Raw genomic sequence first — 14,616 nt, 5'->3', positions numbered from 1 at the left:
TTTTGACACTGAAGTTTAATAACATTGTTCATAATATATTAATAAATCTTTAAAGGATTTAGTTTTTAGTATGAAGTACGCAGTAAACTCGGTGCCATATAATAATAATTGGACTCTGTACACATTATCCAGTGTTATGGAACAAATTACAATTCCGTTATACATAATTGTTGCATAACTTTAACCGTTTATGCAGCGCACGCAACGGAAGCTCTCAAAAGTAATCAATTTTAGCCGTTTTTGGTTCCATTGGTCATAGTGTGATGATATACATATACCCTATAATAGCCATCCTCAATAAATGGGCTATCCAACACTACAAGAATTTTTCAATTCGAACCGGAAGTTCCTGAGACCAGCGCGTTCAAACGAACATACTCTTCAGCTTTATATAATAGTATAGATAATGTATGGAAATTTTGCCTGTTATGTTTTAACTTTCAACTAATAAAACTATGTTAATTTGTAATTATTATTTTGAATGACAAATGTAGATAAAGCAATAAAACTAAATAGCAGTGATTGTAAAGGTATTTTATTTTACTAAGTAAAGAAGTTATTTGTTAATGATGTTCTTTCTCCAACATCTTGATTCTCTATATTGTTCTCATAATTAATAATATCAGCAGTTGATAATTCCACTTGGGTTGGAATTTCCTCTAGCCTGTGATTCCGACAAATATTGTGCAAAACTGCAGTTGCAATTATTATTGTTTGAACTTTAGGTAAAGATAAACGCAATGTCAATGCAATCACAGGGAAGCGACGTTTCCATGTACCAAATGTCCTGAAAAAGATAATATAAATATTTCCTATTCCTTAGCAAAAGTTGATGGAATGGAGAAACACCATAGTTCCTGAAAAACGATGCAATTGCTCCCTTGTTAGTACCTATCTAATAGTTCGGTAGGTACGGTATTTTTTGTAAATAATGTCAAAAATTATTTACCTTGTACATAGAAGTAACACGAATATACGAGATCAGTTTAACTAACAATGATTGGCAAGCAGATTTCGAAAGCCTATCCAAACGTGAAATCAAACTCATTCAGGGTCTGCATGTAGTTAACTCTTTTCATTACCCGTGATGAAGCGCGACTTTCAGTTTCGCTATCAGTATCGCTAGTCCCTCCAAATCACTGTCGTCACTGTCACTAGAGAATATGGATATTTCCATTGCCTTTTCGTTTCCCTTAAAATCAGTGTAAGCGATATTCAAAACATATGGAGTAAACTGAGGAATTGGTCCGATTGGAAAATTCGATTGTTTACAACAATCAAATCAAATGTCAAAACGGGTAGATAGAGTATTGGCAAGCGTAAACTGTCATTTTCAAACAGAGGGTAATCTATGATCTGTAATCCGTCCTCTCAAAGATCGATTATTGTTAGAGATAGCTTACTGAATCTATGGATTGGTTATTGGCATGCTTTATCCATAAAAACGAATGAATTATCAATCTTAGATGGCATACATTGGATTAGGATTGGTTATTAATTTCGGGCGTTAGTAGAACGTAGTGGGTGGCTTCGTTTGTTACATCTATCCACAATTGCACTAAGGTGTTTTAACTATAATTGAGTTTAATGTTCAGTCCGTCTTGAGGAGCTAATTGCCGTTTTGAAGGTCTTAGACGTTGTCTAGATCATGTCTAATCTTTATGACTAATAGAAAAATAGTTTTATTCAATAAATGAATTTGCTGTAATAAGAATTTTAATCGACATCGCGAAATTCAATTTTCATTTCATGTTATACCACTCATAACATAATCTATACAACATAAATGAATAGCAAGAGCTGCGGCCCGTTGAAATTTAAATTTAGAACATCCGTTGGATGACGCCGACGCCATTCGTCCTGTGATGTTCCTTTTCGCAATAAAATAGAACGTTATGTATGTACTTAGAATTCTGTGTTTATTTTAGATCCACTCGGCATCGTAAATTATAGTGAGGTCTTCATCGAAATACAAGTGGTGTTTTGATGTTGGAAATCTATGTTTCAGCTTGTTGAATCTTGCGGAATATTTATTGCAATTCTGGAAAATGTTTTAAAGTTGTTTTAGAACTAAAATTATTAAGCGCTATATTAAAAATAAAATAGAAGCTTTTGAAAAAACTTTAATGAGATATCCTCGATGATTAGAATACAGAACTTTTAAACTTTTGAGAGATGGTTGATTTATCTTAGTAATTAATTTAATATAACTTAATGGATGGTGTAGTTTATAAAAAAATCACATTTTGTACTATATAGTTTTGGGAGTCTTTTAATAGTATTTCGTAGTTATGTTAGTAAATATTCTTATTACTTTTATTCTACACAGATAATACAGAACGCAATCTGTGCGAGTCATTTAAAAAACAAGACACTTCAATTTGTACCAAACATGCATAGAACAAAGGCGATCGTTGAGACAATATTTTGAATGTACTATTATAGTCGAACATTTGTCTCACAATCACAATACGCATTGTACACTTGTTTATTAACTGGATAATAACAAATTCTTTAGATTCATTTCTACCAACATGGATTAAAATTCAAAAACATGAATACATATTATATCATGTCTTTAAAAAGTTTGTAATATTGTGTAGATAAAGTATTTTTGTTTCTGCAATGTGCTATCACATTGTGAAAACCACATCGATCCAATGCGCACTAGTCCCAACTTCAAGGAGTAGGTGGAATAAAAGTATAATGGATTTAAATAATTATTATTATTGGTTTGCTCATTTTGACAACTGCACTATGTATTACACGGCTCGATACAATTTTTGTTAATTTTAGAGAAATTTGATTCCAAATTTGCATATTGTTAACAAATTTGAAAAGAAAAATTATTCGTCGTTTCCTCTTTAGGAATAATTTATCATTCGAGATGACAAGAAATGTTTTACTGAAGAGACATAAAATCATCAGATATGTATACTTAAAATTTTGCAATAAATATACCATGGAACTTTATAATATTAAGACAGCCAAATATGACCTCTTGTTTCTGTGTAGTTGCTAGTTTATATTCTGTTTCTTGTTCTACTTAACAATATCCTCTAGAAAGTGCCCTAAAGGCCAACCTCGTCTTTTTGAGCCGGAACCAGAACAGTTATTCAAGAGCTTCACCCACTCCACTTCTATGATTACAAATGCAGCTCATTCCTGTTATTTAATGAGCCAATTAGCCTGATTTTTCAATTGCAGCATGTGTGTCGAGTTATTAGTTATTACTAGTCCGTGGACATATGCTTGTAGAGTCGACCGAAGTGCCGTTTCGTTATAGTGTTGCTTAACCATGGCGTGCACTTAGCATGCTTATTGCGATTCAAGTCATATGAGATAGTGATATCGTGGCTTGTTTAAATAAATGAATTTAAAGTGTTAATAGTTTTTAGGATATACTTCACTTAAATTTGTTCGAAACTTAAATATATATTTATCTTTATCTCTATTTGCTTGAAATTAAAATAAACTTAAAATATTATGCAAATGCAAGCGAGATATAAACATTATTAAACAACTCACCAACTATAAACTTAACGATCAACTTTAGTCTTCTAATAATTTCAGTATGAACGGTAATATTCATAGTGGACCTTTACTTATATTATAGCACTATTATTACTAATAGAGCTGCATCGTATAAAACAATTAGCTTGGCCCTCATGACTTAAACGTTACACGCATGTGTCGTATTGAATAAAGGACTAGAGCCACGGTGCGGAACGTGAGGGGATTGACCCCCTGGTAATAAGATAAAGTGTGACATGTTTTATAAAATTATTTAACTTTTTGTGATGAATGTGCGGTCAATCAAAACTATAAGGGAAATTATAGTACTATCAACATTGTTTATTTTGTTGGTTTGAGGTAGATGACATGTTGACCACTTAAGTTTTGCTACAAAGCAAAATATAAACTCGATACTGAATGATTGCAACATCGACGATAACCTACCAAACATGAATCCAAACTTAATATAAAAATACAATATATTTTTATGGTTAGTGTAAGATTAATGTGTGATAATTCCATAATCACACTACACAATACTTAGAAAAAATATTCCCCTCTACACGGCTACTCTTTGTCAGCTCTACACACCCTCCCCACATAATATCAAAATAATATAAGTCAATATGCGACTGGCACAATTGCTTTTCAGAATATTGTGCCCCAGGGTCACACTGAATGCAGCCCCGATAGCACTGCGCCCTGTTATTGATATTCATGGGGCGTTATTTCAGCGCCTACGCTTCGCGCCCGACTTGCAATGCGTAATGTCATTTGCATTACACAAGCGTGTGATTGCTCCTTGGAATGTTATTTTTGACTGGGTCTAGTTTTTTTTATCCTGGCGCGGCAAAGAGTTGTACACTGGATATTTGAATTATAGAGTAGTACAACTTTGAACTGCGGTGTGCCTTCAAAGTAACTCTTGTTAATTCTAAATATAAATAAGTGCGTTTATTAATAATTTTGTTTTTGGATCAATCGATTTGTAAATTTTGAATTGTATACTGCTTACAAATAATATGAAATGTAAAAGGAAAGGTACAAATGAACGATAGCAAGGATCACGCAAAGAAATAATGAGTAACGAATGTTACTCAACAGTAAACAGAGTGTGATTTTGACGAGCCGCGTGCGTAACCGCGGTAATTTAGCCGTTTCACTTTCGACTGCAACACGAAAAACAAACGAGAGTTGGAGCCCATCCGTGTGTAAGCTATTGCCTAAGTGGTGTTAAAATGCCGCGCATCAAAGGAATTATTTGTTAAATATGTATATTTTTAATTATAAGTTATTCAGACGATTATTTGATTAAATCCCTTAAAAATATATGTACAAATAAACGATTACAATTTATTTGTAAAAATTCAGTAAGTTTTGAATAAAATAAAATAACAAAACATTAACTTTACAATTGATTGAAAACATTCGAAGAAAATGTTCACGTAGATTAAGTAATCCACGAACTTGTTAAAAAACCTAAACAATACTCTAGCTACCTGATCAATGATCAAGGCTGCTAGACATTCTTTAAGTAAAACAATTTGCGCAGTTCACATTTACACAGTTAAATCGTGACTCTGGTCCCATTTAGTATTAAACAGGCGTCTTTCATACCAAATACCATGTAAGCAGTAAGGGTAAAGTCGTGAATGTCTTGCTCATCTTCAACATATTAAGTAGAAATACCAGGCCTAACTTAGATTTGCCAGTAAATATTTATGGCTCGGTTTATTGCGTACTTACACAGCCAGATTTGGAATTTGAACCTAAATAAAATTAATTCACCGGCATTTTTATGCGTTCTTTCCCCTATTCGGATGTTTGATTGGATTTTAAATTCGGAATGCACGAGTTCGCCAGCTGCGTAAACCCTTTTTAATTCGATTCTTGCATAATTTAGGTGTAGTGATATACAACATCAGTGGCAGAAGAAACGTGTTTTTTCGAGAAGTATTTTTTTCTAAAATATCTGAAACACCTGCCACTATTGCGGCGGGTTCATTGACTTCAAGGCCTTTTACGTGTAAAATTTATTTAAAAATGTACCATTCATATACTCGATTCTGAAAATAGAGATTAAAAAGTTTTAAGCTTAATCGATATTTGAAGGATTTATACGGTCTTCATGGTTGCATCGTCTGTCTGAAAAGAAAAAAAACTACGGTCCTCCACTTCGAGATCAACGTACACCAACGCAGCGCGTAAATATACTTTGTTGCGATTAGATTAAGTTTAAATATTGTAATTAGGTTTTATGTGGCGTTTTAACATCTTACGTTAGTAGCGGCAATTATTAAATTACTTAATGTGGTAATAAATAAGTGTTAAGTGGTTGTAACATTATGTTTATTCAAATAGAAATTATAACATAGTTAATTGATTCGGTAAACATAGTAAAATTATAGCGAAACTATGAATACACGATAAAAATCATCGAACCAAACTCGACTCATTGTAATTGTTATTAAAAATGATAATTGATTTAACGCTTTTGAAACGAATCCGTTTTTTGCGTCAATTTATTTTTTTGTTTATTTCATTAAAACTCGACTTTCGAATTTTAATATTAATTTCCTTGGCCTACGTTTTACAAAAGCTATATAAAGTAGAAGATAAAATTATTCCTATTATAGTATAATATGCAATATAATATCATGTCTTATATTATATAAGCGGATAAATTCAGTTCTATTAGATTGGCTTCGTGCCAACATATTGCGCGGACATGTCTGTGGTGGCGATCAGGAGACAAAAAACCCTTTTTGGTGGTCTAATATTTGTCTTTGTGCTGTCAGTTTTTGATATTTAATAATAAAAATGTGTAATTATAAAAAACGTAGGTTTTCAAAATTGAGTTTTCTTGATAATGCTTGTTTTTTTTGCCTCTTTTTGTTTTGCAGGTCATAATAATCGGTGGCAGCTATAATATAAAAGAAGAAAAAAAGCTGCTAGTTGTAATACATTAATTACATGTACGATATTTAAAGGTATACGTTATATTGAACTATTTCCTCACAATGCATGATAACAAGCCATTCTTTCAAGTACATAAAGCATGTTTATATCATAAAATCGTGTCGTAATAATCAAAGTGTCTATTGTGTCGCGTCCATTAGTTTGGGTTGATAGGTGCGCCGGCGCAGCGTGTCGTAGTGAAAGTCGCGAAAGTATGGGACTCGCGGATTTTCTACTGGACACTGCATACTGTGTTCACGGTTATTGCATTTGTTTGTTGAGTGAAACCAATATCGATAACTTCGCTGTGGACGTAATAAGTAAAAGAAATATGACAGATAAGGAATTTATATCTTCAATAACGTGAAACATACTGTAAACCCAACATACTTGTTAGTGTTATGAAGTTTATTCCTAATGGATGCAAGTTTGCTTGGTTTATTGCAGTCCCATGCTGCAATAGACGCCGCGACTGCGATATCGCAGAGTTCAGAGACATTTTCCAGAATCTAACCCGAGCAGGTCACAATTTAACGAATAAAATAGTTCGCGCAAATTTTAGTTTTCCGATTTGAGAAACTAATCAATATCCTCATAGTGATGGCTTAAGTGCATAACCATAAGATCAATGAGGCATTCGACAACACTTAAGAATCCTTACCTACTTAAAATGACCACTTTAGATTATACTTTCAAATTTATAATGACAAGTATAAACTGTGCAGAAAAATAATGATAATATCTTACTGAGCTCGCAATTACTTCCAACTGAATATACTAAATGGTGGGAATAGTACTTAAATATTAAATTTATTACATATAAGAAATAATAAAAAGCAAAGGAACGCAATCGTTTGTATATAGTTAAAATCTACGGTGTTAATATCCGGGATATTCCTAGATGTGTTATGGAATGTCCCAATATTCAAGCCTAATTCACAGAAAAATAAATTACCTATATTGTGTGCATAGACGTCGCATCGCGTCGCCCGTTTGGTGTTGATGACATAACCTGACTTTCACCAAAGTCTCCAAAATAAATCGATGACAGGGTACCCATCTTTACGCGGCGGTTATAGAAAGTTATATGCTATCATATTTCGTAAGTAAAAAATAGACGTGACAAAACTTGATATTGCGAGTAATTTCTTCAACGATTAGTTTCATATGTAGTTAAATACACATCCTGATACGACTTTTTTTGTTTTATAATTCATAAAGACTCTATCCCATTTTTCGTCTACGGTAACCGGAGCCTCGGTAGCGCAGTAGGCAGCGCGTAAGTCTCATAATCTTAATGTCGTGAGTTCGATCCTCACCCAGGGCATAATTTTATGTCTTACAAAATAAAAAATATCACAACTGTTTTAGAACAGTCTAACTAACCGATAAAGGTGTATTTACGGGGAACTTTTCAAACTATAATTATTTTGAAATTGGAATTTCTACTTTACCGTTACTTAGCAGTATTGTCACCTTCTAATATTCTCTGTGAATAATGGATTTTCGGCAATAATGCGAAACAGTTCCTGACTTACACCATACTATTTTTAAAATACGTAAACACATTTTACGGTCCTGCCGCACCTCTAACACCTACATTAAATCTTTTACTTCTTTCCAACGGTACAGTTTTGAGTTGGTAGTTAAACAATACTAAGGTGTGTATAGCTATAGTTATTCCACCATCCTTCCTCGTGGATTCAGATCAATGACCTTGACAATAGAGGTAACTGTCCTCTCAATATGAACGGGCCCTCATGCCTCTCAGTGATTGAGCATTCCACCTAATCATAAAAGTATATTTCGGAGTCTTGTAGTGTATTTGGATCTTTTTATTTCATACACATTTTTATAAACATATAATTTTAGTACTAATGTTTTTATTGTTAATTATTTGCTTTTGATGAATGCGCATTATAACCATAAATAACTTTAGTACTAATATTTTTATTGACATTTATTGCCGTAGTGTGTAAACAAGTTTTTTTTTTGTTTTATTGTCTTATGTTTAGTAGCAAGTACATCTGAATTACTTAATCCTACTCCGGATTAGGGCTTCACTTAGCTTGATTGTAATATATTAAAAATAATTGTAAAAATTGTTTCTTCAAAAAATTTCATTATTTTATAATTTAAAGATCTCTAATTGTAATGATTGATTCAAGATTTATATTTATACCACGCTTATATTTGTTTATGAGGTAATGCAGGAAATTATCACTTAGTGTCACTTAGTGCGAGTGTCATCTGAATGATGGCCACACATCGAGGTCGCCTGCTGAAATTACTTCCAAGAAAGCCTCTGTCTGCTAAATGTCTCTTTATTCAATAACTTTTCTTAAAGATGTAGAGGACGTTAATGGATAATAAAATGTTTTATTATTAATGAATGAAAGTGAACTTTTATCGATTTACACGGTATTTTGTAATTTGCTTTCCAAAATTTCTTTTAATAACAACATTGGCAACAATAACTTTAAACGGATTTCTTTTCGAACCACAATGAATTAGTTTAATTTATAAGTATACCAATGTCTCGCACTTACATGTATCGTATAAAGAAAAATTACCAAAGATGCTATTTATTCTTATATATAATGGCGGTCGTCGTCATCGCCGCCGGAGCGTGAACTCACATTGAAAAGAATTAATATCACGTGTACAGGAAATTAATTACTTTATAAAAACTTGAGACTAATAAACTTATATTATTTATTATTCATAAGAAAATATTCAGTTCCAATTTCAAATTCTCTGACTTCGCATCCGTGGTTGTTTTCTTTTGCAGCTTTCCAACGGAATAGAGGGTATCATTCTTATTATTCTTTCTTATCGGTTTTGATTATTACATTGCTGTCTGTTAATTGGATTAAAGTTAAAATTTATTCAAGCTCTATATGTTTCGTAACAATTTTAGTGTATTATGTGTATTATAGTAATCTTATTACTTACGTGTTGATTTTGTAGACTCAACACAGATACAATGTAACAGTAGTTACAAAATGACATTGTCTGACATAGTCTGACATAACTGTTATTACATACTCATTAAACTTTCTTGAGTATCGATTAGTAACAGTAGAGAAAGTAACGTTAGACAACAGAAAATATTATCTCATTTGAGCATGAAAGGTTGCAGGCGAGATATCTGTAAGTTTAAATTTTTAATACGCAAATTTCTTAGCTTCTAAAAATCGCCTAAAAATGTTTCTTCCTAAAAATTTGAGTTTATAAATAAAATTTATACTTGATGGTTGCTTCACCACCGCCGTAAGAAATACTATTGCTGAATTTAAACCTCTCCTAAAATTTTTCAGACTTATTGGAAGCAGCCTACATCCAGAGAATTTAACGAATATGTGACAGATTTTTAAAAATCCAATCTTGAAATAGTTATCAAACCTTCACATTCGATTAAAACATACAATAAACCTTGAATTATAACAATTATAACAATTATTAACACATCAAGTGAAATGACAGCTCTCGCTTATGTTATGTGAAAACTAAAAGCTCTAAACGCTTTCCTATCATTAGTCGCCGTCGATGGCCGTGTAATCGTCAGTTGTACGGATCGTACGGTTATAATGATCCGACCGGCCGCACACTCCTAATCAGCGGGTTGATTTACCACTACCATGTGTCCACGATCCCTCGTAATAGTTCCGAGATATTTTTATGATATATAAGCATTATCAATAGAACGTGTTGATGATAGATTACATAGTTGTTGGTAGCATCTATAACGATAAATTATCTCCTGCCCTTATCTGACTTTAATGTGGGGTCGCTGCAACATGCGTTTTCACACGTGATTTGAAATAGATTTAGTTTAATATTTACAATCGGCCGCCGGTGTTACGTTAACATTTCTTGAAGATGGAATAATAATGTAATATAAAATTATACGTTATAGATGATTGCATAAAGTCACAGATATAATATTATTCATATTTTAAATATATTTATGTTTATTTGTTATTAAATGCATAGATTAAATACATGACATAAATAATCATATTCTGTACTAGAACGATTGGTAAGAGGCACAAGAACCCCTTTCAATGCGATACTATCTAATCTATATCTATACCAATACATAATGCTGAAGAATTTATTTGTTTGAATGCGTTAATTTTATTAACTACTACACCAACTTTGTTTTTTTTTTTTTTTCACTAAAAGGAGGCTACATTACTTCTCAGTGCTATAGGCTACTTTTATCCCGGGAAAATAATTATACTGGAAAAAATTATTCACGCGGGTGGAGTCGCAGGTAAAGCGAGTCGTTTATAAGTATTATAATAAAACCTTTATATTGTTAATTAATACATAAATATTTCGCTATTTACTACAGAAGCATGACTTAAGGGCTAAAACAATATAAACTGAACGCAATAAATTACAATAACAAACACTGGTAGTATTAGGAATAATGAATTATTGTCATCGATCGACCGCAGGCCGACCAACTACCAATATAATGTCCAATTGAATTTGTAATCGATTAATTTCATTCGTAATTACTGTCGGTTTTAATGTGTTTCTCGAGTTGGTACCTATCGTGTTTACAACGGCTCGCGTGACCTCATCTGTACAAGGTCGCCTCTGAACAGGGTATATTCCAGTGCGAGATTTTATGATTTATATTTATATTACTTCATTGTCTGCTATATAGACGATCATTCCAAAACAATTGAATTATCAAATTATTTCTACATACAATCGGAATTTGAAAGGGTTGATTATAAATGATAAACTGTACTGAAAGCCTATGCATCAAGATCCTATATCAATTTAACCTGTTGCCGGTATTGTCATCGAAGCTTTCCGGGTTGATTCAATTACGTCGACCGCATTTCAGCCGACACCCGGGGCGCGTCCGGTCATATTAGTGGACCCCAAATACGATCAGATGTTATGTTAGGGTAGAAAGGACACGTTAACCCTTTTAGGACGCCGTCCTTGTGATAAATATGACAGACGGTCTTTTTATAAGCGATACTATAGTCGTTTTGTAAGTGATAAAGTCACGTTGTATAGTTTTGTGTGCAATATGGATAGATTAGGATCGTACCGCTGTCCGAAAAAAAACCGGCTTGAAGTGGTACCTTTGTTGGTCATAACGAAGATCTCATTGGCAATGGTCAATGAAGTTGTCGTTAATGCTTGGCCTGGACTAAGGTCCAATTAGTCTTTTCTTATCCTATGGTTGTCAATGCAGTCACAATTCCTTTATCAGCATATCGTTTTTATGAGCGTTTGTAATTATTTACCATTAATGACACATCTGCTACTTTACTATATTATAGCAACAAGGTTTTTTATTCAAACACTACTAAATACAATCGCAATATCGCTAATAATAGTTTCTACTAAATACATACCATAGATCTCATACGCATCGTCCTAAATAACTTACCATTTTGGCATGATACAGCAAGAATCAAACCTATAAACACACTTTCAAACGCTTTAGAGATCCAATTGATTTAGCTACTATTTAGTTATCGGTACAGTTATTTTATAGAACCGTTGGCTGAATTCTGCGAGCCTACAAGACCAGTAAATACTGTTTTGTTGCGTGCAATAAAATGTGGATATGGTTCCGACCGTGAGTAAACACTTAGCGCAATAGTTAGCGAGTCGACTACCGAAACACGTAGTAGGGGTAACCTACTTATGTATATTTAATTTACTATGGTAACGTTTGATGTGCAGTTAAATTAATTCTATTTGCAAATATGTGGTTTAATGGTTTTCGTGTTTGATAATATTTACGACCTTTGGGGATGGAAATAAAACATCAAAATTACTATAACATTTTCAATGTTGCATGTAATTGTTAAACTTTTAAAACATGACTGTTCTTTATTAAAAGCCTTTTATTGTTAATTTATTTTATTGGTTATTTTGGTGACGACTGTCAATAAAGCACAGATGTGCATAAAAGTCTATCCGTATATTATTTAACTATATTTAATATATTCTTTCATCTGGTACATAGCGAGACATAATTATGTTAAACAATTTTTGAGAAATCAGATTATTAAAACGATTATTACTAATTTTATCATTACACGATAACTAAAATTAAACTATTTTTCGGATTTTATAGCGGTTTTTATATTTTATTTTTCTCCCGACGTTCCGAAGCCTTTGACACCTTCGTGGTTACGGGGGAAGGGAGAGGTTACTGGACCCTAAAACGTCGGGAGAAAATGAAAATATAAAAACCGCTAAAAAATCCGAAAAATAGTTTAATTTTAATGTCTAACATTCGCGTAAACATAAGAAATCAATATGACACGATAAATTAGTTGAATGGTAATGGGATCAATTCATTAAAATATATAAATACTGCACAGTTACGCGTGTTTTTTGAGATTCGATTATAGTCGAGTCCTTGCTTCGGACCGAATACCTAAAATGAAATCAAGAACTAACTAAATATATTCAAACCAAGGAGAGTAGGTCCTACCAGATTCAAGCACGAAGTAAGAGCGTAAAACCATTAGACGCATGCATTGTCCCAAACTGTCGTGCCAGGGTTGCTTAAGTATCTATATGTTTTTTTTTGCAATATTCCGCAGAGGAGCTGGCGAGTCACTTTATGAATGTATGTTATAAAATTGTCAAGATGAATTCCGTTTTAACTATACTCGAGTTTTTGATTCGACGGAGTAGTTAATTTGAAAATGCACATATGTTGCCAGTAAACAAATAGTGCTGATACGGTGCTGATCGGTAAAACAGAACGGATTTATAGTACTCTGTTTGGATTTTATAATATTTAATTATGAAATGGTAACGGATGAGAATTACGTTAATTAATCCAAAACTCTTATTTTTATTGATATATAATTAAAAATCAAACGTACAAATTTCATTCTTTCATTCTGTAGAATCAGTTAATTTCCATATATACAATGGGCGTTATTGACAAATAATATAATTGCGCAGCGCCATAGTGGGGCTACTACATTTTATCAATTTATACTGGATTATAAGAAAGGAAAGGAGAGAGAGAGAGAGAGAGAGAGAGAGATAGAGAAATCCCCAAAAAAATTTTTAGGGGTTATTTGCACTTCTAGATTTAAGTACAACTAGAGCCAATTCAGTTTATGTAGACGATTACATTGGTTAGCGAGCTTAATCCTTTCCAGTTCCCCATTCAACCTCCCTAAGTCGTTTATCAATTTTTTAATGAGAGCAAAAACTTTGTAATCAGTGACAACCCTAACAGTTCAATCCACACAGCATGCGCCCCTCCTAAACATTCCGATGTTTGACACACATACTAAATGCGCTACGACTTAAACAACCAATGCGGTTCACTTTTTATAACCGAGTAATGTTTGCTTGCTTCGCACGTAGAAAATCTAGCACACATTGAGAAAACTCCTTTCATATTTTAAGAGATACCTAAGTGAAGTCCCCTGTTTCTTTACATATTTTTAGAATGATATAAAATCCCTAACATTTTTATTTAAATATATAACACCATAATAGTCATAGTACTAAAGCGATGTTATAATGACAAACTAGGTATTAATTTAAACAGTTTTATTTTTTATGTAAACGCACTTTATATGAATTACTGAATATTCGTTAAAATATAGCTATATATTATCACTTTGAGACTAACAACTCATTATATTATTATTTAAGTGACCCTCACCTATATTAGGTTATTGATTTAGTATGAACAAATAAGTATAAAGTTTTAATTAGTCAAATGATAACAGACTCTATAAATACAACTCTACCGCAGAAGTATGTGTCTATTTAAGTATAATAATATTTCCAATGGAATCAGAAACAAGTAATAAAAACATATCAAAGTACATATGAACTTGACAAAAAATTTGTGAGTGTTGTGTACTCCTATAACTGGTACACACATCAGAATGTGACCTTACTACTTTTATGTTATTAACAAGAAATGTGTGTACTGTTGGAGAACCTTATTTAAATAAATAAAAACTTACACAAATAATACAATCTTATCATTCGCACTAGATAAGTAAATAGATAAAAAAATATATTTACCTTGGGTGGTCCTGGGTATGCCGTATGTCATGACTCACATACAAGTTCTATTACGCATTTGATACCATTTGTATGCATGAAGTTCTC

The 14,616-nt window shown here is 32.6% G+C and overlaps 1 protein-coding gene and 1 non-coding gene across 3 annotated transcripts in view; one reads left to right on the top strand and one right to left on the bottom strand.

Moving 5' to 3' along the window:
• The window catches only part of LOC115442877, a 49,389-nt gene that overhangs the window by 9,248 nt on the left and 25,525 nt on the right, over window positions 1-14,616 (bottom strand). The gene's annotated exons all lie outside the window — the stretch shown is intronic.
• On the top strand, window positions 7,729-7,801 carry Trnam-cau. Its single transcript has one exon. It is a non-coding gene; the product is annotated as a tRNA-Met (tRNA).

This window comes from Manduca sexta, chromosome 11 (genome assembly GCF_014839805.1).
Source record: "Manduca sexta isolate Smith_Timp_Sample1 chromosome 11, JHU_Msex_v1.0, whole genome shotgun sequence".
In the NCBI taxonomy this organism is placed as follows: domain Eukaryota; kingdom Metazoa; phylum Arthropoda; class Insecta; order Lepidoptera; family Sphingidae; genus Manduca; species Manduca sexta.
Note: the sequence above shows the minus strand (reverse complement) of the source record. Positions and strands in the feature narration are given on the sequence as shown.